Source organism: Tamandua tetradactyla, chromosome 10 (genome assembly GCF_023851605.1).
Source record: "Tamandua tetradactyla isolate mTamTet1 chromosome 10, mTamTet1.pri, whole genome shotgun sequence".
Lineage (NCBI taxonomy): Eukaryota > Metazoa > Chordata > Mammalia > Pilosa > Myrmecophagidae > Tamandua > Tamandua tetradactyla.
In genome coordinates this window covers 98462845-98489632 of record NC_135336.1, presented here as the reverse complement: position 1 = coordinate 98489632, position 26788 = coordinate 98462845, and the positions used below count along the sequence as shown (strand labels likewise).

At 43.7% G+C, this 26788-nt stretch overlaps 1 long non-coding RNA gene across 2 annotated transcripts; it reads left to right on the top strand.

Moving 5' to 3' along the window:
- The first annotated feature begins 6746 nt into the window (after positions 1–6746).
- LOC143648084 (uncharacterized) lies at positions 6747–25887 on the top strand. 2 transcript variants are annotated; one of them, XR_013158354.1, is made up of 4 exons: positions 6747–7028; positions 9052–9124; positions 24929–25050; positions 25701–25887. It is a non-coding gene; the product is annotated as an uncharacterized LOC143648084 (long non-coding RNA). The 2 variants fall into 2 exon arrangements; XR_013158353.1 differs by lacking the exon at positions 9052–9124.
- Positions 25888–26788: the final 901 nt, after the last annotated feature.

The window sequence follows — 26788 nt, the reverse complement described above, 5'->3', positions numbered from 1 at the left end:
TGCAAATTGTGAATACTACTGCCATGAACACCAGTATGCAAATGTCCATTTGTGTCCCTGCTTTCACTTTTTTATACGTACGTGTCTAATAATGGGGTTGCTGGACCATATAGCAATCCTATACTTAGCCTGCTGTGGAACCACCACTCTGCTTTCCGGTTGGCCTGGAGTCCTTTATAAGCAGAATAAAAGTGAGACTGAGAGAAAGCTACAGAAAGAAGCTGGATGTCAATGGAACTCAAAAGAGGAAGGAGAGGATGCCCCCATGTGCATTGCCATGTGATGGAAAAGCCAAGAAACCCCAAAGATTGTCAGTGAGTCAGAAGATATTGACCCTGGGAGTAGGCAGGCGTATTACACTCTGAAACCACCAGTCAATAAATTCCTGTTGTTAAGCCAACCCACTGTATGGTATTTGTTTTGGCATCTGGAAAACTAAACTCCCTTTCATAGTTTATCATCCTCTTATCTATCCCGTCATCTTTCTCCAGTGGGTTATTGGTCTTCCTTCCATGGGCACTCAGGATTGGTGATGTCTCTGTCTCCCAACTTTCACCATAATAAGTAATGGGAACTAGTACACTGATTGCTTTTCAGAGTGCAAGGAAGGCATTTGGCTTCATGATGCCTTTGACATAGCTAGGTGGAAATGGTAGAATCCAAATCATTTTTTATAAAGAAGCATTTAATAGATTTTATTAAATATTTTGCCCTTTTAGACATCACATATTTGAAAGAATATTTTTTTGTTGCTGATCAATAATGCTTTTTAAGGGTTTAAATAATCTCCACCACGTCTTTACTGACACAAAAGCAAGGAATATAATGTGACTATAATAACCCCAATTATTTTAATCTTCTCCTTACCAAAGGCCTAGAATAACTATCTTACATTTTTATAGTGTTTTATACTTAAAAAAACATACATTCAATTCACAATATAGTTAGATCATCTCAGCAATCTTATGAGGTAGGAGAAGCAATAATTATCTCTATTTTATTGATTGCAGAAAATGAGGCTAAATTATTTGTTTGATGGCATAGAAAACTAGGAGAAAGGAGAACTTTGAATTTGAATTTATGTTTTATGAACTTTTCTGCTATTGACCTCATTTTCTTTCCTAAAGTTATAGTTTCTGGATGTCAGTATAAAAAAGTTCCTTTGCATGCGTGCACACTCACCTGCCATCAAATGCAGTCATTCAGAGAGGTTCCCTCTGATGTCCATTTTTCCCTCTGCCCTACATGACACAATCCGCCCTCTCACCCTCAATACACACCCTTTTCCCATCAAAAGCAGACCCCCGGTGTGGTCCTGGAGACTGAGCTGAGCTTGTCCTAGAGGCAGCAGGATGTAGCTGGACTTGCCCCAAGACTAGAAAGGGGACCCTTTTGGGACAATATTCCTGAAGAATAAATGAGAGCAGTCACATAATTCTGTGACTTGAGTCTAACTGGGTAACAGAAGAGACATGTAACCACTCTTCCCATTTGATGTATGGGTGATGGAATTGTCTCAATAATAGGACCCATTAGATAATGACCACGATGTCTCTTCCACCAAAGTACCATGGAAGCCTATCTGCAGTGAGCTCTGCAAGGGGCACGGAGCCCTTTGAGTTTGTGCAGCAGATGGGGAATCCCAGGGAGTTACAACCCACGTGGGTCCCTGGAGAAACATCAGCTACGTGACTGATATGTTCACGGGTCTGAGGGATAATCTCAGGGGGGAATTGAAGGTGAAAATAAGGAGTGAAGGATGCTGGAGCTGAGGTACACTTGGGGTTGAGAATTGAGTGTGGGGTGGAGAGAGATTAGAAGTAAGGAGAGGATTTCAGAAAGAGTCACTGGGTGGGGAGACAAGTTGGTACAGGAGTGGGGTCATCTTGTCTACCCTCACCCTTGCTGAGTTAGCGCCTACTGTTTCCCAGTTGCTGCTGAGCTCCTGTTGAGATGTAAGGACACTGTAGAAAAGCAGATTTTGTTACTGGATATACTTTCTTCACAGGTTTTATGACTGGGCACACTTTCTTCTTTACTTTATTTTCTTTTATAAATTGACTCTGCGTGCCTTACTATAGGAGATATCTCTGTCACTTCCACTTCCCTGAGCTGGTGAAGCTTCCTGGATGCTTTCACTCCGTGGGCATGGAGCAACAATACTGCTTTTTCATTCTTCTCAGTATTTTCTCTGTAAATAACCTTGCCAAGAGCATCTTGATCATCTTCTGCCTTCAATCTCCAAACTGTATTTTCTAGGATTTGTTTTTTAATTCAGATATTGTCTTAGTTTCCCATGACTGACGTAACAAAATACCACAAACTTGGTGGCTTAAAGCAGCAGAAATGTATTCTTTTACAGTTTTGGAGTTTAGAAATTTGAAATCAAGGTTTTGGGAGAGCCATGCTCCTTCTGAAGGCTCTAGTGAAGACTCCTTCCTTGGAGCTCTTCCAGCTTCTGGCAGTTACCAGGAATCCTTGGCATTCCCTGGCTTGTAATGGCACAAATACAACGTCTGACTACATTTCCACAAGGCTGACTTCACTCCATGTGTCTGTGGGTCTTATCTTCTTTTTATTAGGACACAGATAGTAGTGGCTCGAGGGTCCACGGTACTCCAGCATGACCTCATTTTAACTAACTGTATCTGCCATGACCCTGTTTCAAATAACATGATATTCCAAAGCACTGGGAGTTAGGGCTTCAACATGATCTTCACGGACCTCAAGTCAACCCAAACAGATGCCCTTCTGCATTTATTTTAGTGTGTGCTGACTCTACAATTACATTTACCAGCAAGAATTCACCTCCATTTCATCATGGTTCCCTAAATGTGTTTATTTCCCATTCCCTACTTGTTCCACGTGAATAATAAAACCCTACTTTCTGTAGGCACCTCTAATTTCCTAATGCAGTTTTTATGAAAGTCTGGAGGAGTGAATACCCCACTGAGTTTTCAGCACCATGTCATGAATGTTGGTTGGGTGTAGTTGAAAGAGTTCAGGCGTGGAAGTCAACCAAAGCTCAGTGTGATCCTGGTGCCACCACTTCCTTTGTGAAAATTCCTTATTTCTCTGGACCTCAGTTTCCTCCTCTGTGAATTGGGGCCTGTAGCTCTCCTCTCACAGGACGGGAAGACAAAAATCTGTTGTCCTGCCTGAGCCTGTGGCACATACCAGTGAGTGCATGGCTTCCGTACTGTACTTGTGATTCCAACGCCTTGGTCCCCTCTTTCTCGCTCCTCAGCTGCTGGGACAAACCACACCGAAAACAGTTGTTCTTTGTTCTCAGAATCACTTAGAAGTTGCCAATGCAGGCTTCACTAAAACTAGCACACAGGTTCACTATGTGTTTCACGTTACACAAAAGGAAAATTTCAGAAAACTTTTGATTTCTGACTGAGAACAGGTAAAGGTTGGTTGCCACGTCATCACTGTGGCTAAATGGAAGGAGAGAATCTGGGGTATTTATATTTTTGTAAAACATCTAATTGGATGTTATCACACTGGGAAATGTTTCCCCCTTCAGTGCTGAGAAAGGGAAAAAAGCGAGTTGGAGACCAGGGAGGAGCTAGACCTGATTTCAGCAACACAAACAGAAGAGCTTCAGACCGCTTGTTCCACCTCCGCTGTTCTGTGTGAACACAGGGAGGGACATTGTGGCTTTTGTTTATTCCGAAGGTCAGGCTTGTCAGGAGACGGCAGCTGTCACCTGAAGGATTATTTCAGTGGGGGGGGGGGGGGCTGGGCCCCTCTTGACCCCAGGCAATTCGTGTACTTCTGAGCTTCCCTAATTTACACATGCAGAATAATCTCCTCATCACCTTGCAGTACTTTAAAAAACATTTTTTTTATTTGTGAAAAACAGCATATTTACAAAAAAGTAAAAAATTTCAAAGCACAGCCCAACAATTGGTTATAGAACAGATTTCAGAGCTTGGTATGGGTTACAATTCCGTAATTTTAGGTTTTTCCTTCTAGCTGCTCCAAGACATTGGTGCCTAAAAGAAATACCAATATAATGATTCAGCAGTCTTACTCATTTGTTAAACCCTACCTTCTCTGTTATAATGTCACCTTCTTCTTTAATCCTTCTCCCAATCTTTAGGGGTATTTGGGTTCTGCCCTTTTTAACTTTTCCGTGTTGGATTATTCCGTGTCGATACTCTGGGATAGGGGATGGAACTAGTTGATGCTCTGACCTTGCAGTACTTTTAATGACCTGCCTGACTCTGTTACTCAGACTTATTTCCAGGGCGTGCAGTTGGGGGCTCGCTTATCAAAAAGCAGTCAAAGCCCTTCCACCTTGAGCGTCAGAGGCTGCAGATGGGATCTGGCTGCAAGCTGGGAGAGGGCTCTAGAAAGAGGAGAGCTATGCCTGGCATTTTAGAGTGGATGTGCTTGTGGCCAGGCTCTTAGAGGGTGGCTGAGCCCTGAGTGGAAGCTGCCTGCTGGGGTCTGCAGCCAGGATGGGGGTTGAAGGCGGGTGCTGGGAAAGGGGGAGCTCAGAGTGCAGCACTGGAGTGGGAGAAGTCAGAAGGAGGAGGGGCCTGTGCAGCCGTGACCACATATGGGGGGCTTGGAACAACAGAAATTTATTTCCGCACAGTTCTGGAAGTCAGAAGTCCAAAACTTGTCAAGGTGAATCCTTCCTTGAGTCTTCCTAGTGTCCGGTGGTTTGTTGGCAATCACGGGTTCCATCTCTGCCGACATCATTACATGGCTTCTGTTCTCTTTGCCTCTGGTCTGTCTCTTCTCTTCTTAGAACACCCCCTACTCCCGTGTCACTCATTTGAATTTGCCCATTCCACATGCAACAACCCTGTTTCCAATGAAGTCACATTCACAGGACCAGAGGTTACGACTTAAGCATGTCTTTTGGAGGGACATGATTTAACCTGTAACAAAACCCAGTGAGGCCCAGGGCTCTGTCTCCCCACAGAAGCTCAGAACAATTAGTAAGAACTGGCGGAAGCATCTTTCTCAAAGTGCCAGAAAACAGTTGAAGGACTGCAGGAACAGGGGGAGTGCCAAATGAAAAAGGCCACTTAAAAGTAGAAGGATCTCAGGTTGCCTGGCCGGCCCCTCCCCCACCTCTTACTGGGTTGGCACGGAGCCAGCCTGTGCTCCCACTGCTGATCCCAGGTCCTGGACAGAGGGAGCAGAGTCACCCTTGTGCACATACTGGAAATGTGTACGTCTGGCTTCATCTCTCCGGTCATGGCCCTAGGGACTTGTCCCAGAACCTGTCCCGCCGGTAGATGGCAGCTCACCGAGCTCTCCTACAGAACACTGTGGGAAAACAATCTCGTGTCTGCCTGGGGCAGGGGTTTGCTTGCTGTAGACATACAGTGCAGTGTCTGGGATAATGAGGAAACGGTTTCCTAGGGAAGAGGGGGCATTCATCCCCTGTAAAAGGGGGAATTCCCAGGGCCGCCTGCACATGCTCAAGGCAAGACACAGGCACAGGAAGAATCAGGGCAGCCCCCACACTTTGGCCTTGGGACTGCACTTCAAGCTCCGCAGGGGGAGCTCAGAAGGAGAGCATTCCTACTGGTCAATCTGCTAAGACTGGGGAAGATGTTTTCTTTTTCTCCTTCTCTTCTTCCTTCTTTTTAGCTCCTAGGATTCAAGGAAAACCCTGTCATAGCACACTAGCTGAGTACAAACTTAAGGAACAGATGCTTCAGTCTAATTTCCAGCAATAACACATTAAAGTATCAAAATGTCCAGGCTGCAACGAAAGGTTACAAAATATACAAGGAAACAGGAAGCAATGGCCCAGGCAAACATGAAGATTAAAATATTGGAAACCAGGAAGGAGGAGGATCAGACCTGGAACATTTCCAACAAAGATTTTTAAAAATTGGTCCTAAATATGTTCAAAGAGCTAAAGGGAAAAAAAGGACAAAGAACGGAAGGAAACCAGGAAAGATAGATGAATGCAAAGAGAAAATCAATAGTTGAAAATTATGCCAAGGGACCAAACTGAGCTGGAGACTATAGTAACAGAAGTTAAAATTTTTCTAGAGGGTTCCACAGCACATGGAAGCTGGCAGAAGGACAAATCAGAGAACTTGAAGATAGAACAATTGAAATCAGTCTGAGGTACAAAAAAGAAGAAAGAATCCTGAGAAACCTGTGGGATGCTCTTAAGTATATTGTGGGGGTCCCAGAGGGTGAAAAAAAGAAAATAAGCAGAGACAATATTCAAGGTAATAATTCCTGAAAACTTCACAAATTCAAAGAAAGCCATGACTATACACATCTTAGAAGCCCAAAGTACCCCAAACAGGATAAATTCAAAAAGAACCACATCATAGCATGTTCTAATTAACTTGTCAAATGCCAAAGTTAAAGAGACAATTCTGAAAGCCACAAGAGAGAAGCAGGGTATCATGTACAAGGGAGCCTCAATAAGATTAAAATTTCCCATTGGAAACCATGGAGGGATGACAGTGGGATGGTATACTTAAAGTACTACAACTGCTTGGTCTCAGAGACTTCTCCATTCTGCAGAGGCTATACTGGACACCCCAGGCCATTTCATTCCAAAGGCTGGAATCCATGCTTATTTTCAAGATTATTGGGACTCTCTTTTTGCATCCCTCTTTCTTTCCAGAATTGCCTTGGGCATGTTATGGCTTCCCCCTCTCTTTCCTTCCAATGAAGTCCATATTAGGCATGGACTGTTTATGAGGTCACTATACCCTGGGGCTGACAACTAGTTATTTGGGACTCTGGTGGGCATTTATAACCAAATTGATGTGGCAATAACCCACAAAGCATGTTTTTCTGGTGACCAACTGCATTAAGATCAAGGACACTGGGGAGTGTGCCTCCCTCCATCCATTGCTAAACTTCAGGCTTTAAAAGGTGCTGAAAAACATCTCATCCTCAGTATGTGGTTCCCTCCACTAGCATGTTCTATCATGGGGTCCTCAGAATGGAGCAAGGGATGGGAAGAAAGCATCTTGGAGTTTCTAGAATTCTTTGAATGCTTACTGTGATTGATCCGGGCACCACAGGTAAGCTTTACCTGCTTCGTAGTAATTGTTTTCCACCCCGAGTCTATTGGAATGAAATGCCATGTGGGACTTACACCACGAATTCCTTTTCCTGCCAGAACTCTTCTTCTAGGCAGTGAGCAGGAAAGTTGTTCAAGTTGGTGAAGCCAAAAGGCCATTTGGCAAGAATGCCCTTTTGGAAATTGATCAGCAGTGTGGGTTGGGATGAGGTCTTCTGTGCATTTTCATTATTTCTTCAGCTTCACATAACCCTGACTGAGCAATGTTCAGCTGAGTGAATGCTGGGCAGCAGATGGATAGAGATTTTCTCAAACTCCTTTCTGAGCTGATTGCAAAATATAGAAAGGAAAAATAGCCTTGTTTTCCTTTCAGTTTTGAGAGGTTTCATATGCAGATAAAATTTTATATTTCAGGAGCAATGAATTATGTCCTTTTCTCCCCAGTGAGATGTTTGGAGTTGGAGGGACTGGAATAGGAACGAAACTGTATTTATTGAGAAGCTTCTCAACCCAATGCCCATGCCCTTTCCAGTACATTTCATTGCCTGTAATTTGAGAAGTGGGTAGGTAGTGTGTGCGTGTGTGCACATGGTGGTGTTTGTGCATGTGGTTGTTCATGGTTGTGCATGTGTGTGAACGTGTATGTACCTGTGCATGACATGTGTGCGTGAAACATACAATGTAGGGATGTCCAAAATGACTACAATAAAAGCCAGTTTTGGGTTGATTACATGATATGTAATAGGTGGACTCAGGTGCTTTGGTCTGTTCAGTTCCTAGCCTGTCCAAGTAGCCCTTCCATCAATTTGTAGATTAATTGACTTATTCATTCAACATATACTTATGGAGAACCTACTATAACCTGACAGCGGTCTAGGCATGGGGAATCCAGCAATAATCAAAATCATATAATGTCCTGCCCTCCTGGACATGATGTTCTTGGGCAAGGAGAGTAGAGGGAGAGCCATGGCAGAAGAGGGTGCCACATCCCAGCCATAAACACAAGCTACAACCAACAGAAGACAATCAAAGGATGTGTTTGGGACTCTCTACTGCTCCACCTCCACTTGCTTCCATTTTGTGTCTCTGAGTGTGAAGTCCTGACTCTCTCTCCAGATAGAGGATAACCTTCACTGTTGGTGTCTTTTGAGAATTAGACCCCACATGGGTTCAAATCCAAGTTCTGCCACTTACCAGTGGTGGAACTGGGCAAGTCAAGTCCTGTTAGGGATTGAATTGTGTCCCTCAGAAGACATATGCAGGTCCTAGGCCTCAGCCCTATGAGTGTGACCCTATTTGAAGATAAAATCTTTGAAGATGTGACTAGTTGAGTCCAAACTGGATTATGGTGGGCCCTAATCTGATATGACTGGTGTAATTATAAGGAGAATAAATTTGGACATAGGGAGACAGAGAGAGAAAGTGAGAGAGAGAGAGAGAGAGAGAGAGAGAGAGAGAGAGAGAGAGAGAGAGAGATGGCCATGTGATAGAAGCAGGTATTGATGTAATATTATTCCCACAAGCCAAGAATACTGGCCACTGTCAGAAGCCAGGGGAGAGGCAAAGAAGAATTATTTCCAATGACTTCTGAGGGATCATGGCCATGTCAGCACCTTGATTTTGGACTTCTGACCTCCAGAATCATGAGACAGTACAGTTCTGGTATTTCAGCCCCTCACTTTGTGGTACTTTGTTATGGGAACTCTGGGAATCTAAAATATTTTCTGCATATACCCATCTACAGCAATAGCAGCTCCATCCTTGAACATGAATGAAATTCTTTGGGTGTCCCTTGAACAGCAGCTATGGGAATCAGAAATACCCTGTTTGGGGTACACTGTTCCAACAACTCTAGAAGACTAATACAGTTCTCCTCTCTGAGATGCTTGAGCCTCTCCAACCCCAATCTCATAGAACTGGCATGAAAGTTAGAGAGAATGGGAATGAAGCATCCAGAATCAGGGCCAGCACACTGTAAAAGCTCAGTGAGTGACTCAGCTCACAATTCTTTCTTGGCATTTTAGACCTGAGGATCTCAGAGGGAGGAATTGGGGTTTTCCCAGCTGCTGCAGGACCCTCCTTCTCTCCATCCCCCAGGTAAGGCCATTGGGTACAGGATTTGTCCTTTGGCCTAGAGCCCAGGAACACAATGGATGGAGTTGTAATCACTGCTTACTCCCTGGGAAGTACACCAAAGCAGAAGTGAAGGGCCTGCCCTCCCAACCTCCACAGCCAACCCTACACCTCCCTGCCCTTGAGACGTTACTGATGGGGTCAGAAAACTCTATGGTTTTCTTAGCAGCAGGACAATCTTCTTTTGTGGGACACCTGACTCCCATGTATCCTGTGTTGGGGTCCACTCACCCAGGGGGTCTGCCCTGTGGGTGGTTCCTCAGTCCAGCTGCTTTTACATAATAGCCTGGGGCTGAGGATTTCTTGGCTGCGGGGAGCAACAATAGCCATCTCCTCCAGGACTTCCATCCACTAACTCTCAGGCTTACTACAGAGCAGGCTTCAGGAGGGCTGCAGAGAGAGAGATAGCACAGGTGTAAGACCCCACTCACCTTTCAGAAATGATTTACTGAGTTTAAAGCTAGCTTAACCCTTCTCATTGCTTCTGTCCCTGAGAAAGGGCTGCAAGGAAAAGCCTTGCAGTTATCTTCAAGTTTAGGCACCTGGTAAGTTAGGCTGGGCCTCTTGCAGGACATCGTCAGACTGGGTAATAAATAGTGGAGTCAGTGGAGCCTCATCCCGCATCCTTTTTCAGAAAGCTACAACCTTGAAACTGGGGAGACCTAATTTCCATGGCATGAAGAATTGGTGCCTTGCAGAATTAGATAGAGCAGGAAGTTAGGAGAATAGCGCTGCCCTAGATTTGGATCTCCTTGTGTGGATGAAAGACTCAGTAGGCTCTTCCTGTTGGGACACCCTGTGACCCAGAGGTCCTCAAATACATTGCCTCTGTTGTGGGCACACATTGCCTCCATCGCGGGCACACCCTGCCTCCATCATGGCGTATGCATGGACTCCATTGTGGGGCGTCTTGCAGTTTGGTTCTGTTGCTTTTGAATTGCTGTACAGCTTCAGGCATGTTACATAAATGAGCTATTTGTTTTCCTGCTAGTGCAGTTCATTTGCTTTTAATTTGATGATATTTCTTCTCTAGGAGCATTGCTCAATCAATCCTTGTTTACAGTGTGTAAGGCATGTGATGGACACTGTGGGAGATAAAGTGTGTGTGGGAAACTCTTGTTGCCTGGAATAGTGGGACGCAGCAAATCTGAAGAGTTCTGGGATTTTCAGTGTCCCCAGGTCTCAAACAGCAGCAGCAGCAACAGCCCTCTGTAGTAGAACCTGCTTTAGAAGAGTGAGGGGGCCCTAGAGATCAGACTTGTGTTTGGGGTGTGCTTGATTTTCCTGGTGGAATGGAAGAATACATATTGGCTGATGATATCCTCAAAAGTTCAAACTTTCCTTTCACAGTTGAGAAATGCAGACATAGCAGAAGTCAAGTTAAGGAAGGAAAAAAGGAGAGAGAGCCAGAGGGCATTATAGGACAATTGGGTTTGGGGACAAGGCTGTATCAGAGGGCTGCTAGGCTCTAATTCAGTTTCGTGGAGACCTCACCTTTTCCTGGGTTCTCTGCACGTGGATCTGATTGGGACCTGACCAGGTCTCTCTCGGACTCCTGGGCCTCTCATCCCCACCCTCAGACTCCTGCCGCTGTCTATAGCACGCTGCTCAGAACCGCCCCCACGTGTCCACAACCTGGAAATGCGGGAAGCTAATGCTCTATTCAGCTAATGGTTGAGGAATCGGGAAGAGACTGAGGGATGCATTCTTCCCTCTCCCCTCCAAGGGGCAGACCAGAGCCGAGGTTCCTCAGGATTCTCAGGGGCCCCATCCCTGGGGTCAGGCAGTCTGTGGCAGAGGCCAGCTTGCTAACAGGTCTTGCCTTCAGCTCTTCCTCTCCCCTGTCCCTTGCTTCTGTTCCGTGGGACTTTCCTTACTAAGAAAAAATACCATGTGAGCACAGTGCCTCAGGCTCTGCTTTCTGGGGAATCTGAGTTTCAACCAAAGAGCCCCCAGCACCCAGCTGCGGAGGCCGGCCCTGTGGGGTGGGTGCCCTGAGGGACTGGCAGCGATCATGTGGGCAGCAGGTACTTTCGGCATCTCAATGCGTTAAGTGTCTGTCCGAGTCCGCAGGAGCTGCCGTGGCAAAGACAGGCAACACATTGGGCTTGAATGATGGGAATTTACGGTCTCATGGCTTTGGAGGCAAATGGGCAGGGTTCACTTTCTGTGACAGTCTGCAGAGTTCCAGTTATTCTACATCATACAGCAAAGAGATCTCATTTCTGCTCCTCAGATTTCTGCTGATTTCTGGTTTCTGTTCTGGCTTCTATGGACTGACCGTCCATAGAATTTCCCCTGCCTTAGAAGGACTGCACTCATATGGATTAAAGTCTACACTGCTTCAATTTGGCCTCATCGAAATAGCATCTTCAAAGAGTTTATTCATAAATGAGCCCACACCTTAAGTAATAATAGCATCTTCAAAGTCCTATTTCTTGAACATGGTTTTTGTGGGGGATGTGATTCAATCCTCAACAGTGTCTTATAAGCATCTTGTTTAATTTGTATTGCAAGCACGTGAATTAGGTGTGGTTATGCCTTTTCTGTCGATCAGAGCAATGAGGAGAAGACAGTTAAAAAAAACTTACTGAAGGTCCCAAAGCTGTTATATGCTGGGTGCAGGACTCGCTGACCTAGCCTTCTTCCTCACAGCTGGCTTCAGGGAATAGAGAGGAAGCAAAGGAGAGCAGGAGGGAGGGCAAGGGGCCAAGCAGAGTCCCATGGAATAGTCTTTGGGGTCACAAGGATAAACTGATCACCTCTTTACTCTGTGAGTGTGCTGGGGGTGGGGGTGGGGTGTGCCCTTGCACATGTCTTTTGAAGTTCGGTAACTTCTTCCAGCGACTGGTGTCTGATGCTGAGAGCACACCCTCCGGGGAAGGTCAGTACCACGGGGTCTCACAGCACAGCAGTGGAAAAGTTATGCAGGGACCCCTAAGAGAGGGATGACTGCAGAAAGTTACAGTCCAGGAGCTGTCCAGGGTGTGGGGTTCTGACAGGCTCAGGAGTCCAGCAGAAGGGGTGAGGGAGGGCTGGGGAAGCTGGGTGGGCCTGGGATCACATACAGCCTGTAGCCCCTACTATGGAGATGGGCGTCCTTTGTGAGCCACTTGCCTGGAGGCAGTGCAGAGGCTCATCCATCAGGTCTGTGCAGGTGGGGAGGATGTGAGGGTGCCTGCACATTGGTGCCCACGACGGGAGGCAGGGTTCTTTCACATACAGTGGGGGCAGCACCCAGGTGACCACGAAGTCATGCTACCCCTCAAGGAGACAGTGGATATCGTAGGTGACTCGGGAGGGATGAGAGCAAGGCATGACGAGGGAGAAGGCCAAGGATCGGTCGTCTACCCTGTCGACTATCAGACTAAGAAAGGGCTTCTGATGATACCTTGTCACTTTTCCAGCAATGCATTACCCAAAGGCCCAAGTTAGAGCCCCTAGAATGGTGATTCTCTAACTTTTGAAGGTACTTAAGAATCAGCTAGGGTGACTGCCAGAAATTCAGATGCCCAGTCCTGTCCCCAGAAATGATGATTCTGAGGTCTCAGTTGGAGTTTGGGGCTCTGCATTTTGACACACTCCTAAATGATTTCTCTGCAAGTGGCCCCAAGAGAAACCGCAAGAAATCCTCCCCGCATGCTGTGTGATTGATTGATTATTGGGAAAAAGACCAGTTAGTGGCAAAACAGTGGGAAAATTAACAAGTGGAGGCAAGTGATAGAGCTGTGCATGCTTTCTGCAGGATAGCACATTTAGGATATTCTATTTAAGAGGATGATGAACATGTGCAACAAACTGTAAAGTCAACAGGTCCACATGAGTTGACCTTCCTGCATTTCCACCCCTCCCATATCTGATCAACCTCTTCATTTTACTATTACTTATCTTTCAGGTCTCAGCTTAGATGTCACTTCTTCCAGGAAATATTCTGTGACATTCCATCTCCCCTCTCACACAGCCTGGGTTTGGTGTCCCTATTTTATCTCCCAGTAGCACCCTCTATGATCCTCTCTACAATATTCTAATGGCCTGCTTCCTTCCCCACTAAGGGAACATGTCATCTTGTTTATTATTGCATCCTTTATACTTAGCACAGTGCTTGGCCTGAGCAGTCACCCAAGGCCTGCCTATTTATTGCCTAAATACTACATATTTGCATCCAAACTCTCTTAAAATGAAGATGATTCTGAAATTGGAAATGTTCGTGTTAGCGATTTATTTAGGAGGACTTATTATTCAGAAGGACTCATTTTCTGAGGGTTCCAGGATAGCTGGAGTTTTGCTATGTTAGATATAACCCCTGCTTTCAAGGAGCTTATACTTGAGTTAGATGAGAAATCAATTCATGGCAGTGTGTCTCTCTGTCTGAGTAATGTGAACAATAACAGCTATCGCCCAGTCCATGTGTGTGAAAAGAGGAAAATAAGGCAGGAGACTGCTATCATGGTGGCTTCGACAATATTGGTGCTGGTGGGGAAAGGAGAAAGAACAAACTTGGAAAGTATTTTTAACTTTTTATCGTAGTAACATATATACAACCCAGATTTTCCCATTTGAACCACTTCCAACTGTACAGTGCAGTGGTATCACTTATATCTACATTATTGTGTTTCCACCACCAACATCCATCACTCAAATTTTTTCATCACCTCAAACAGAAACTCTGCACCCATGAAATAATAACTCCCCGCTATGGAGGAATATTTGGTAGCTCTTGCTGATGGACGGAGGTGAGAGATTGTAGCCAACTTGAGGAATTGGGTAGTTGCTGGTTCTGTTTGTCAAGATGGGCAGGCTCGGAGAAATATGGCTAAAAGAATGTCCTGTCATGTTTGAGAGGCCAATTGCACATTTGCTTTAGCTTGGATTTCCCCTGACAGCAGACCCTGTGAGCATATATGCAGATAATGGACTGGGGGAAATGAACTCAGTAGCTGGGAAGGAGGAAAGCCAATCCAAGGGTATGCTATTGAGCTGGTTCCTACTGTAGGCATCTGGGCTTCCCTGCTGGCGAAGAGAAAGGCAGTGTCTGTCCATCAGCTCCCATTCCTCGTTCTCAAGGGTGGCCCCGAGCATGTCAACTTCCTCCATCTCCCAGGGATAAGATTGCCCCACCCTGGCTGAGGGAGTGGCCCCTGCACATATCCAGGTAAGTCCCAGGGCATAAAGCAGAGGATGTGGGGACCCCCAGGGGTGAGGTGCTGGCAGCTCCTCCCGTGCACAGCTGGTCACAGTGGCAACAGCTGGAAATAAAAGGTAGACTGAAAGAATGAGATGGCCCATAAAAGATGTCCAGCCCAACCTCCAAAAGAGATGTCCTGCAAATAGGTGGATATGTAAGCCTGGAGCTCAGGGAGAGGGAGTTATTGTCATGTAGATGATATTTAGAAGGTGCAGGAGGTCAATGAGTAGAGAGTGCAAAGAGGAAAGTTGAGGGGGTCTAGGACTGAGCTCTGCAAAAAAGCTAACAAAGGAGTCTGAGAAGGAATGGGTGAAGGAGAACTGAGTAAATGGGTATCGTGGAATCTGAGGAGTTAAATGAAATGAGGACAGAAAAATAATCAGCAGGTCACTGATTAGCTTGTTGAGCATAGTGTCCTTGGAGTAGAGGGAACTATTCTGATTGGAGGGGCATGGGGAGAGGCTGGGATGGGGAAGTCCGGGTCCCATTCAGCAGGGAAGAGGGAACAGAGGCAGGGCCACCTGCTGAATCCCTCTGTTGGCATTTGACAAGAGCGTTTCCTTTCAATCCTCCCCACTACATTTTTCATTCTATGGTTTTATTCAGAACTTACAGTTGAGGAACATGAAGTATGGGAAGGTCTCAGAGCTCACCCGTGTTCACATAGACAGAGGAAGAGAGGCATTTGACTCTGATTCCTGGGACTTTGAAATCTAATTTCTTTCTGGGACCACAATGTCGGAGATGGGACAAAAGCCTAGGGTGACATGCGAGCAGGGGCCTGGGAAGATTATTCTCCCTGGGGAGTTTCTCTTTTAGAAACTTGGGTTCTAGATGCTCACCCTACAATTCTAAGCTATTTTCCAGAATGGGAAATAATTTTTTTGTCACTCAAGTTTCTGTGATGGGGCTGATTATTATACAGTCACAGCAGCGGCTGGGACAGAGCATAATGGGCCACAAAGAGCGGGCGCATGGCAGTTTAGTCTCAGAGCCATTTCTCTGTGTCGCCCACTCCCAGGGCCCCTTCTATTTGTTCTGCTGAGCACAGGCACTGGCGGATTTTTAAAATAAGGGAACTAGGTAACGGTGTGTGAAAGTTTCCCATTCATCTGTTTTTTTTCCCCACCGCAAGCACTCCCAGGATGGTGCTGAGTGGTTATAACTAACCCAACCAATTGCAAGCAGCAGCCATAAATGAAATAGAAATTGGGAAAGACAACATCCCAAACTACAGCTATTCGATTATGGACATAGCTACCCAAACAGATTGGTATCTATCTTGGTAAAAGCTTTGAAAAATGGAGTACAAATTATGAACAGGCTACTCAGGGAAAACAACCCAGCGACTCTCTCCATTTTGAGTAGTTGCTCCCAAGGCTGACCTCCAGATGGCCAGTAGATGTCAGTATGAGGTAGGACGAGAAGGACTTTGCACCCCACAGAGACTCTGCTCCTGAGAACTGGCTCTCAGACCCCATCCTGCCTTTGCCTTGGCTTGAACAACCACTCTAGGCTAAAGGCATCCTATTTCAAAGAAAGTGCAAAGAGTATCCAAGGAACTGAAGAACATAAGCAAATATTTCCTTGTATTAACTTCTTCTAAAAATCATAGATAAATAGAGGTGAAAAAGAAGACCATGAAATTTGACCCATATTCAATCTCGTATGGTCTTTTAGATATGTATGTGTGGATATAAATGGTCCCCACAACATATTGTTAATATTTTTTAAAAATAGGCTACATTGGCATCTGTAATGTGATCTCATTTCTAAGATGTACCTTTTATGCATTTGAAATTTTAAAAATGAGTATATTTTCTTTCGTACAAAAATAACAGAAGTATTAAATAAATAAAGCCTCTATCACTCAAGCCTACATCCCTGGCAATTTTTAAAAACAGTTTCCTTGGGGTAACAATAGTTTCATCTTGGCCATTCTTTCTTGGTGGTCTTCTCTTGGTGAAGCAAGAAAGGGGATAAAGCAGTTGCTGCCTTCATGAGTTTCTTGGTCTTAGATTCTTCCAGTCCAGCACAAAAGGAAAAAATTGCTTGAGAAAGGTTGGTTGGATAGAGTGATGAGTAAGGTCTGATCGCTGCTCCTGAGGAGCTCGGATCTGGTGGGGAACAAAGCACACCTGCAAGTAGTCCCGGTACATGAGGTGAGTGGTGTTCCGTCACTGGGCTGCTCATCTCCTTGACTTCCTTCCCAGACCCGCGCACGTTGCAGCCAGCCTTCAGTGTGGGCACCAGCACCTACGACAAGCCTCCTTGGACCCTTCACTCTGCCTAAGGGCACACTCACCCTTGCATCTGTTTTTCTGCCCAAAGACACAAGGCCAACTGCAAGAGCTGGGGGACCAGCATGTTCTGAGTGGCCCTTCAACAGTAATGGGTGGAAGATGGGGGTTAAATCTCCAGCTCCTCACCCTTTGGCAGGACAACTTGGAGGCAAGTACCATACGGTCTCCCAGTGGTCTCCAGTGAGGTGAATCCCAGGTGCCCACAGTGTTAACACTCCTTCCTGTCCCTGTCTCATCTCCCCACACTCAACCAGTGTTTCTTGGGATCACCTCCCAAATAAACTGCTTGCACTCAAATCCCGTCTCAAGGTTTGCCTTTGGCAGAATCAAATATGGAACAGGTGTCCAGTGATCAGTCTCTATTGAAGCACTTAGCAGACTTTCTTGTACTTGCTTGTTTTCTGTCTCACCTCGTCACAGCCTGCTCGGGACTGAATCACGTCCCTGACAAAAGACATGTCCATGTGTTTTAGTTTGTTAATGCTGCCAGAATGCAATATACCAGAAATGGTTGGCTTTTATAAAGGGGATTTATTAGGTTACAAGTTAACAGTTTTAAGGCCATAAAAATGTCTAAATTAAGGCATCCAGGAAGAGACACATTGACTTAAGAAAAGCCAATGAGTCCGGGACACCTCTGTCAGTGGAAAGACATGTGGCTGGTGTCTGCTGGTCTTTCCCTAGGGTCATTTACTTTCTTTATCTCCAAACATCTGAGTCTTGTGTTGACGCTGCAGCATTTTTACAAAATGGTTCCCTCTTAAAGGACTCCAGTAAGTGACCCACATTGAATGAGTGGAGACACATATCCATGGTACGTGTCTAATGAAACGGTCCCTCCCACAATTGGGTGGGTCACATCCTAAAAACAACCTAATAAAAAATATCCCACCCCAAATATTCAACTTCCTCATTTGGGGAATTTCTAATATTCTCGCAGGCAGTAAGGAACAAACAATTCAATAGACTGAGCCCTCGATCTTGGGGTTTGCCCTTATGAAACTTATTCCTGCAAAGGAGAATCTAAACCTACTTACCATTATGCCTGAGCGTCACCTCCAGAGAATGTCTCTCTTTTTTTTTTTTTTTCCAAAGAGAACTTCTTTAAGAAGTTGCTCATAGGTGGCCTTTCTCTCTAAGCCAGTTTGGCAGGTGAGCTCACTGCCGTCCCCACTATGTGGGACATGAGTCTCAGGAGTGTAAATCTCCCTGGCAACATGGGACAGAACTCCCAGAATGAGCCAGGTCCCAGCAGCATGGGATTGAGAGAGCCTTCTTGACCAAAAGGCGGAAGACAGAAATGAGACAAAATCTCAGTGGTCGTGAGATTTCAAATAGAGTTAAGAGGTTATCCTGTAGGTTATTCTTATGCATTATATAGATAACCTGCTTTAGTTTAGGGCATTTTGGAGTGGCTGGAGGGAAGTACCTGACACTGTTGAGCTGTATTCCAGTAGCCTTGATTCTTGAAGATGACTGCATCATGATATAGCTTTTACAATGTGGCCATGTGATTGTGAAAACCTGCGTCTGATGCTTCATTTATCCAGGGTATGGACAGAAGAGTGAAAAATAAGGATAATAAACAAATAATAGTGGGGATAAACGGTAAAAAATTGAGTAGACTGAAGTACTAGTAGTCAATGAGAGGGAGGAGTAAGGGGTATGGGATGTATGAGTTATTTTTATTTCTTTTTATTTCTTTTTCTGGAGTGATGAAAATGTTCTGAAAATGATCATGGTGTTGAATACACCACTATGTGATGAGATTGTGAACCATTGGTGTTATACCATGCATGAGCTGTATGTATGTGAAGGTTTCTCAATACAAATATTTAAAAAAAAGATCCCACCCAACAATATAAAATCAGAATTGAAAAGCATGGCTTTTCTAGGGTAACAACAGTTTCAAACTAGTATACCAGGTCCCAACCCCTGGTCCTGTAGGTTTGAACCCATTTGTAAATTAGGACCTTTGAAGATATTACTTAAATTGTGCCCAAAATGAATGAGGGTGGGCTTTAATCTTATATGACTGAAGTCCTCAGACTTTTCTTTGCTTGATTGAAGAATAGATTTGCTCAAATTCTACTTCTGAACAGAGGTGGTCAATACATTCTAGGTTTATTTCTATCACAGAATGGTTTTATTTTTTATTATGTATCTCACTGAAGATCCTCTTTCTTCTGAATTCATATTCTGATTTCATTACTTCTTATCCAAGAGGAGTTAGACCCTTTCAATCACTACGTCTCTCCAACCACGATCTCTTGTGCCTGGAATGTGCTCCCCCATGCTTCCTTCCTTCCCCAGACCCATCTGACTCTTATAACTCTTTCCAGACCTGTAGCATGTTCCTTTCTCCTGAAAAAGCTTTCCCTTATCCTTAGGTAGATGCTCCTGTGCTACTTTTCCATAACATTGGCTGTCTCTGCTATGGCATAAACAGCACCTCATAATTATGTTTGGGGAAGAAGAGTACCATGGCATAATGGCTAAGGATATAGACCCTGGAGCGAGACTTCCGAGTTCCCATCTAAGCTCCCTCATCTACCACCTGTATGACTCAGCACCTTAGTTTCCAAGCTACTAAAACAAATAACATACAAAGAGTGGGCTTAAACAATGAAAATTTCTGTGCTCATGATTTGAGGCTAAAAGAAGTAAAAAACTGAGACATGTTAAGCAAGGCAATGCTTTCTGAAGATTGTGGTATTCTGGGGTTGGCTGCTGGCAATCCCTGACCCTTGGCTTTTCGGTCCCATGGCAATGCACATGGTGGTACCTCCTTTCTCTTCCAGGGTCCATTGACTTTTGACTTTTTCTTGTGGCTTTTCTCTCTGAATTTCATTCTGCTTATAAAGGACACTAGTAATCCTAACCAAAGCCTATCTTGACTGAGATGGGTCACACCTTAACTGAAGTCACCTCATCCATAGGTCCAGTTTGTAATGAATTTACACTGACAGGAATGGATTAAGATTAAGAATGCATTTTGTTTTGTATTGTTTTGTTTGTCTGGGATACATAATTCAACCTGTTACATTTAGGCAAGGTATTTAAATAATTTTTCTCTAGCTGCTTTTAAGATTATCTTTTTATCACTAAATCACAACAATTTGATTAGGATGTGCCTTAGTGTGATTTTTCTTTGTGTTTATTCTGCCTGAAGGCTTGTGGGTTTCTATTTTCCATCAAATTTGGGAATATTTTGACCATTGTTTTTTCAAATTTTTTTTTGTTCTAATCTCTTTCTTCTATTCCATGGACTCCAATTATTTGTATATTAATCCACTTTATTTTTCCCCTCTCAGGTCACAGAGGCTCTGTTCATTTTAGTAAATCTTTTTTTTTCTCTCCTTGAAGTTTGAATAGTTTCTGTATCTCAGGCTTCAATTTTCATTGATCTTTTCTTCTGCAGAGTCAAAACTGCTGTTAGATCCAGCCAATAAATATTTTGTTTCAGACACTGTATTTTTCAGTTCTAGTATTTCCACTCTGTTCTTTTTCATAGTCCATTTCTCTATTAAGATTCTTTAAATGTTCCATCATCATGCTCATGTTTTTCTTAAATATGTGGCCATATTTATGATAGCTGTTTTAAAATCCTTTTCTGCTAATGCCATTATTCTCGTTATGCCTGGGTCAGTTTCTATTGACTCATTTTTCTCTGGGTTACAGATCATGTATCTTCTTCTTTGTCTTTACACAGCAAAGTCACAAGCAAAAATAACAAAAATGTGAAAAACGTGGCGCTAAGTATGCCACGAAAAAGGCACTTGTTTACAGTATACAGCTAAAATAAGAAGACAGAGAGGACCTTGTCTGACCTCAAATGGGAATGCAGGTATCAGGTAACTCAAACCTTTTGCCATTCTGTGGATGTCTGCAAATGACTGGAAAAGCACGTGGTGTATTGATTTAGGAGTTACAAATAAATTTTCATGAGTAAGTGAATTTACAATTATGCAATGCATAAATCATGAGGATTAACTATATATGCCTGCTTTACTTCTCAAATTTCCCTCCTTAGAAATAAACCCAAGCACTGTTAATATGGAAAGAACTAATTATTTTATTCATCTCACTGAGCCTCTGCCTTCTCTAACATTTCTCTTTTAGAGTCCACTCAAGTCAAAATACTGAACACAGGAAGTGAATAAAAGAGAAGAGGCCTTAGGGTGCTTTTCAACTCCACCCCTCTCTCTCTGCCAGCAATAACTGGTAGTTTATTGCTAAAAGCCATGCCCTGCAAAACAATTCCCTGCAAAGGCTTAGCCCCTTCTCTGAGGCCACAGCTCTAAAAGCATTTTCACCAGTGGTTGTGTGGGCAGTGTGGACTGTTCCACCCATAATTGGCAGCTGCTACTTCATGATGCTTCATTTAAGTCTCAGTTTGAGAGCTAGAAATTAGTCTGTCTTGTCCACATTACTCCGTGCCCGGCCTCAAGATGATTATAAATAGCTCTATCTGTTCCAGGACAAGTAATTCAAGATTCACACACTGGCTGCCATTTGATCTGTAATTATATAATAACATCTGTGGGCACTGCATGAATTTTAAAATGAAGTGATAAATATCTGCTTACCGACTCTTGAGACTGGAACCTTGGGCTAAGGCAGTTGTGTTTCTCCTCCTCCCCAAGAAACTGAGATCCGACCAGATGTTCAGTGGTGACAGAATATTTTATATGAGATTCAAACTGTCACTTGGAACAACTAAGGAAGACCTTCTGGTATGCTAAAAGTTTATCTTTTCTGGCATAACTGGAAATATGAGAAAAAGGAAAAAGAGTATAGTGCATTTCTTGGTTAAGTTGCACAGACAAAATTAGTGTTGGATGAGGCACTAACTTTAGAAAACTCATCCTGTACTTGGGTTGTGGATGGCAATTTTAATGCTCCTAAGTGCTTGACTTTAAAATATCTCCCTGAAGATTTTATTTAGGACGTCTTGTGGGGATTGAACATTAATTTAGTGCTGCCCTAGCAATTAGATGCTGGTCAGGTTCTAGGGTACATTTCTGGCTACAGTGAAAAGCAAACAGAGCTATTTCTAAGATTATCTTCTTTGCTTGAGTTATTCTAATTTCTCATTTGCATTTAAAATCAATTCCTTATGTTGATTTAGTATTAAAGATTGGGTACCCTTCCCTTCTCCAAGTGGCAGGAAAATTAATGGGGAAGACGTGTTTGGACACCTGATGTGTTGATCCCCACATTTAATATAAAAACATGATGATTGGTAATACATTTGCACTTTGAAAAATTTGGATTCTAAATTTAAAAAGCAAGAGACTTGTCTCAGATGGCTGACTCAGTTGTATTTTGCCTTTATCCATTTGGCTGGCTACGCAACACCTGCTCCTGCCAGATGCTGCTCTCTAGATATTCTCAATCTCTCGATCTCACCATGAACTTCCAAGAGAAAATTGCCGCCTAGATCCTTTTTTTTTCCATTTATTCGATAAATACTGAGCATCTATTATGTGCCAGGCTATGTTCTAGACATTGAACAAAACTTCTAGCCTTGTGGAGCTTATGTTTTATGAGCTCTATTTCTATAATTTAAATGACTAACAGAGAGGTAGTCTCAAGAAGGTTTAGCAACACTTTTTTTAAGATCCAGATTCTTCCTGCCCCATCTGTTCTTGGTTCTGGTTCCTCCAGGACCTTCTGATATAGAGAATACCATAGCTGTCACTGCCATCTTGAACCATGATTTTTTTTTGTTGTGCATTGTCTTGGTTTTCCAGGGACGCTATGACAAAAACCACCCAGTTTGGCTTAAACACCAGGACTTTACTGATTCACAGTTTTGGAGGCTAGAGGTCCAGGTATGGGCAGGATCCTGCTTCCTTTGTAGTCTGCAGTGTCCTAGTGGGAGTTTGCTGGCCATATTCTACCGCATGGCCACCTGTTTTTCTCGTCTTTGCCTCAGTCCTACTAGCATGTCCAAGTTTCCTTTGGTTAAGGATTCCAGTCATATCGGATTAAGGCAAACCCTCAATCAGTTTGGCCTCATTTTATTAGGATCTTCGAAGATCCCATTTGCAAATGAATTCTCAACCACAGAACTGGACTTGTGGTTGGGGTCAGGACTTGTGGGAGAGATGATACAATCCACAACACACACCCACACACTCATACAGAGGGCTGGGTCAATCAGACAACTTATCACACGTATCAAAACTGGGTACACGCTCACAATTCCTCTTTTATTTTTGTTTGCTTATTCATTAATATGTTCATTTTTTTGTTGCTTTTCATGCTGCACTCCCATTTTTTCTTTTTCCATAGACAATCATATTAACATGTTTAATGGATACCTCTTATTTGAAGGTAACCTTTTAAATGGTGTGCCCTTGCTTTGTGCGCATATGTTTTAATTTTACACAAATGATTAAGAATTTGGACTTTTGAGCCAAATATTTTGGCTTACTTGCTAGGCCTGCTCATCCACCGAACAAGGGTCTTTAAGAAGAAATGAAGAATGTCCTTTAGGATATTCCACCTACCCCTGTGCTGGCCAGAGATGGACATGTCCTTGTCACCCTTTTTTTCCACTTCTGTCTTTAGGGGGCTAATTTCAGCCTTAGAGGTAATCATGCCCTGCTCCACTGCCAGAAGTCTCCATTAAGAGATTTTCTTCCCAAGAAGAGCAACTGTCCCTCATTTCCCCTTTCCCCCTCCCCATTAAATTCCTTATCTAATCAATTACCACTTCACCAACAGCTGTCACAGAGGAAGCTGGAGCTAATGAGAGGTTTCACCCTAACCTGTTAGAGACTGATACACGTTAATGTGTGACTTAATCCCAGGTTTATCTAGAACAAAACAATGAATTTCTATGGTGGTGTCTCTGACATCAACTACAGACAAAAGGATGAAAAAAAAAAAACAGGGCAAGGAATTTACTCTTTCATGCACTTTGCTCTGAAATAGAGCAGAATGAGCCCATTTATTTATATTTTTCTTATGCATGTGATCCAATTATCTCCAACCCGAACAGAAAATAAAATGATTTGTGACTATTGACACAAAAAATAAAAGGGAAGATAAGGCTGCAGGGTTTCTGTGCAAGCTTCAACAGAGACGAGAGAGCAAGAGTAACTGCCACATATTTACTCCCCAAAACTGGTTCCTCTTTGTGACAACCCAAAGCCTCATCTTCCAGAGGTGAACATGAACCATTTTTTTTTTTTTTTTACTTAGCCACTTTGGCCAGAGCTATTTTTACAAACGACTTTTTTCGGGTCCTAAGGTGGTCTGAGCACAGAGCTGGCCCTCTGCTGGTGGTTGCTTTCAAAGTCTTCCCGAGCAGGGACCTTGCAGAGCGGGAGCGATGGACGATTGACTGGAAATGCAGAGCTGCTGGTGGAAGACAAAACGCCGTAGAGTCTCTGTGCCTCTCACAAGACTTGTTTTTGAGCAACGCAACCCCCACCTCAATTAGTGGTACTTCCTTCATTATTTGAGCATCTGAAGATCGTTCTGCAAACATCTATGGCAGTTTTTGACAGATTGTAGCTCTCACTTAATGCCTCTCATTTCTCTAATTTGGCTGAGCTCTGAGCCGATTGCAATATGCCTTCTCCAAAAAAGACTTTTCTGGGTTTCTGCCATCTCTCAGAACGTATATAAAGAGATAACCATTCTCCACAATTGCATTCCTCTCTAACATATGTAAAACACATATTTGCCAATTAGCAAGCTATAGATGGGTGGCCAACTCTTTAAGGGCCTGATTGATTGAAACTATTCAAAGATCAGGTTTCATTAGGCCACTGATTATGGTTAATTATATCTAGTGTGACAGATAATTCCATATTCATTCTATGGGGATGTTTGTTTAGTAAGAAGTACATGTGCTCCTAGAGGGCACAAAAATAACTAATTTTGGAATCTTAGAACATCTGGAAGAATAGAAAGCAACAAGTCAAAAATCTTTGATACTGGCATGATATTATAGCATTTGAAGAAGTCCAACAAATGGGAAAAATGTCAATAACTATGGCAACACATGAAAAATAGCAGATGCATTCAGTTTCCAACAACAGGGTCTGCTTTAGAGAATTAGGCACCCAACCAGCTCAGGTCCTTAGTTCCTATTCTCTCTGATTTGAGAGAATGTGTGCTTTGAATGAGCAGCTGGGTTGCTGCAATTTTCCTATAGTGGACTGCGTAGATATTTTTTTTTACTGACTTTTCTTCATTTTAGTAAAATGCATAAAGTGAAACAAACTCCAAACCATCTCTTTTCTTTCCAATGCATTCCAGTTGAGCTTGGAGCCAGCCCTTTTGTTTTTGCCAGTCAGATCATTGGATCTGCCATTATGTTGCAAATATTGAATCAGAATCTGATGCCACAGGGAAGCCAACCTGCACAGGAGCCCTTGTTGGTGAGGATGGGGGCACGTGAGTCCAGATCCTTGTACAATGTTTTCAGGTGATCAAGTGGGGTGGGTGGACCCGGCGTTAGGCGTAAATCAAGAGGTTTGTTCTCTGCAGTGGAGCAGCCTGTTTTAACCAGAGTAGCTTAGCATATGGTTTGGGGTTTTGTCCCTCTATGCCTCATTCTCTAATCCAACAGAAGCAATAAAATATCTTTGTACATTTCTTTCCTGCTTAAACCAGCCAGAGAGATGTCTACCTTGTGGAACTGATCCCCTGACTGGTACAATATTGTGTATGGAAAAAGGCATCCAAAATTTACAATTGTGGTTAGTCTGGGGGAGGGAAGGCAGAGAATGGAGCTGAAGATGGGCGTATTATTCAGGGTTCCCTAGAAACAGAACCAACAGGCAATATCTGTAAATAGGAGATTTTATAAAAGGGCCTCACACAAGTGTGGGGATGCAGAAGTCCAAATTCCATAGAACAGGCTGTGAGCTGGCAACAACAATGAAGGTATTTGATGAATTCCCAGGAGAACCTGGCTGGCTGAAGTAGAGATGAAAGTTCTCCCTTCTGACTACTGAAATCATCACCTTTTCCTTGAAAGTATTCAACTGATTGGATTAAATCCAACAAATTGATACTCTCATTGCAGAAGACACTGCCTGTACTTGATCACAGATAAAATCAACCATGAAAGCAGTCATCGTTAGGCCAGTGCTCGTCTGACCGGACAACTGGGCATCATCACCTGACCAAGTCGATGCAGGAACCTAGCCATCACAATGGGCAAGAAATGGACTTAATTTTATCTGTAATATTTATTTTGTTGAAATGGAAATAAATACGATAAATATAAAATTTGATAAATATCACTTAATCATGGGTAGTAGGGTATAGAGGCATTTGTTAATGGTACCCTTTCTATAAATTTAAAAAAAAATCTGTGGATCCTGAAGCAATTAAACACTCAATAACAACAAAAGCAGGGGATGAGAAAGGTGTGAAGCCTGATTGTGGGTGGGCGGAGAGTGAATGCTTGCCAGTGGATTACCTTCATAGTGACCATATGTGAATGGCCCTCCTAGATGTGCAGTACAAGTCCTCAACCCAGGTAAACCAGTCGGCCGCACTGAAGGACTCTTGTGCTCAGACTGTGGAAGATAAGGCTGAATCGTTAGTTTGTCATTGGATCACAGAGTTATGAATACAATGTTAAGATGTTGAAGATTTTTGAGTGGAGGAATGACTTGGTCTAAAAGTCTATTTTAAGAGAATTAGTCAGGCATCTGCATGCAGGATGAACTGGCGGCGAGGAAGCGGAAGTGGTGATACCATTTGGAATGACAGAGGAAGGCCTGGGAGGCCGCTTCATCCTGGCTGGTAATTGGGAGATGTAGGCTCTCATTTCTATTCTGTTGCTAACGAGCTGAGCAACCTTGGTGGTCATCTCCAAGCAGGAAGGCTGTGTCCTGAGCCAGCAGCACGTTTCCTGCTCTCTCCTTAAAGAGGTTCCCAGGCCAATCCACAGTTCTGGTAGCTGCTCCAGACATCCTACATTGCATGTGTGTCTGCTGGGGGCTCTTTCCTAAATGCCAGTTCCTCTGTCATCTGCCAGACAACATGGAACACAAAGCATTCATCCCAAAGGCTCCCTCCGATGACTCAAATAAGGGTTACTAAGGCACTGGTGTCCTAGGCAGCCAGGAGTGTGGTTAGTGAGATGCTACTTTCCCATTTCAC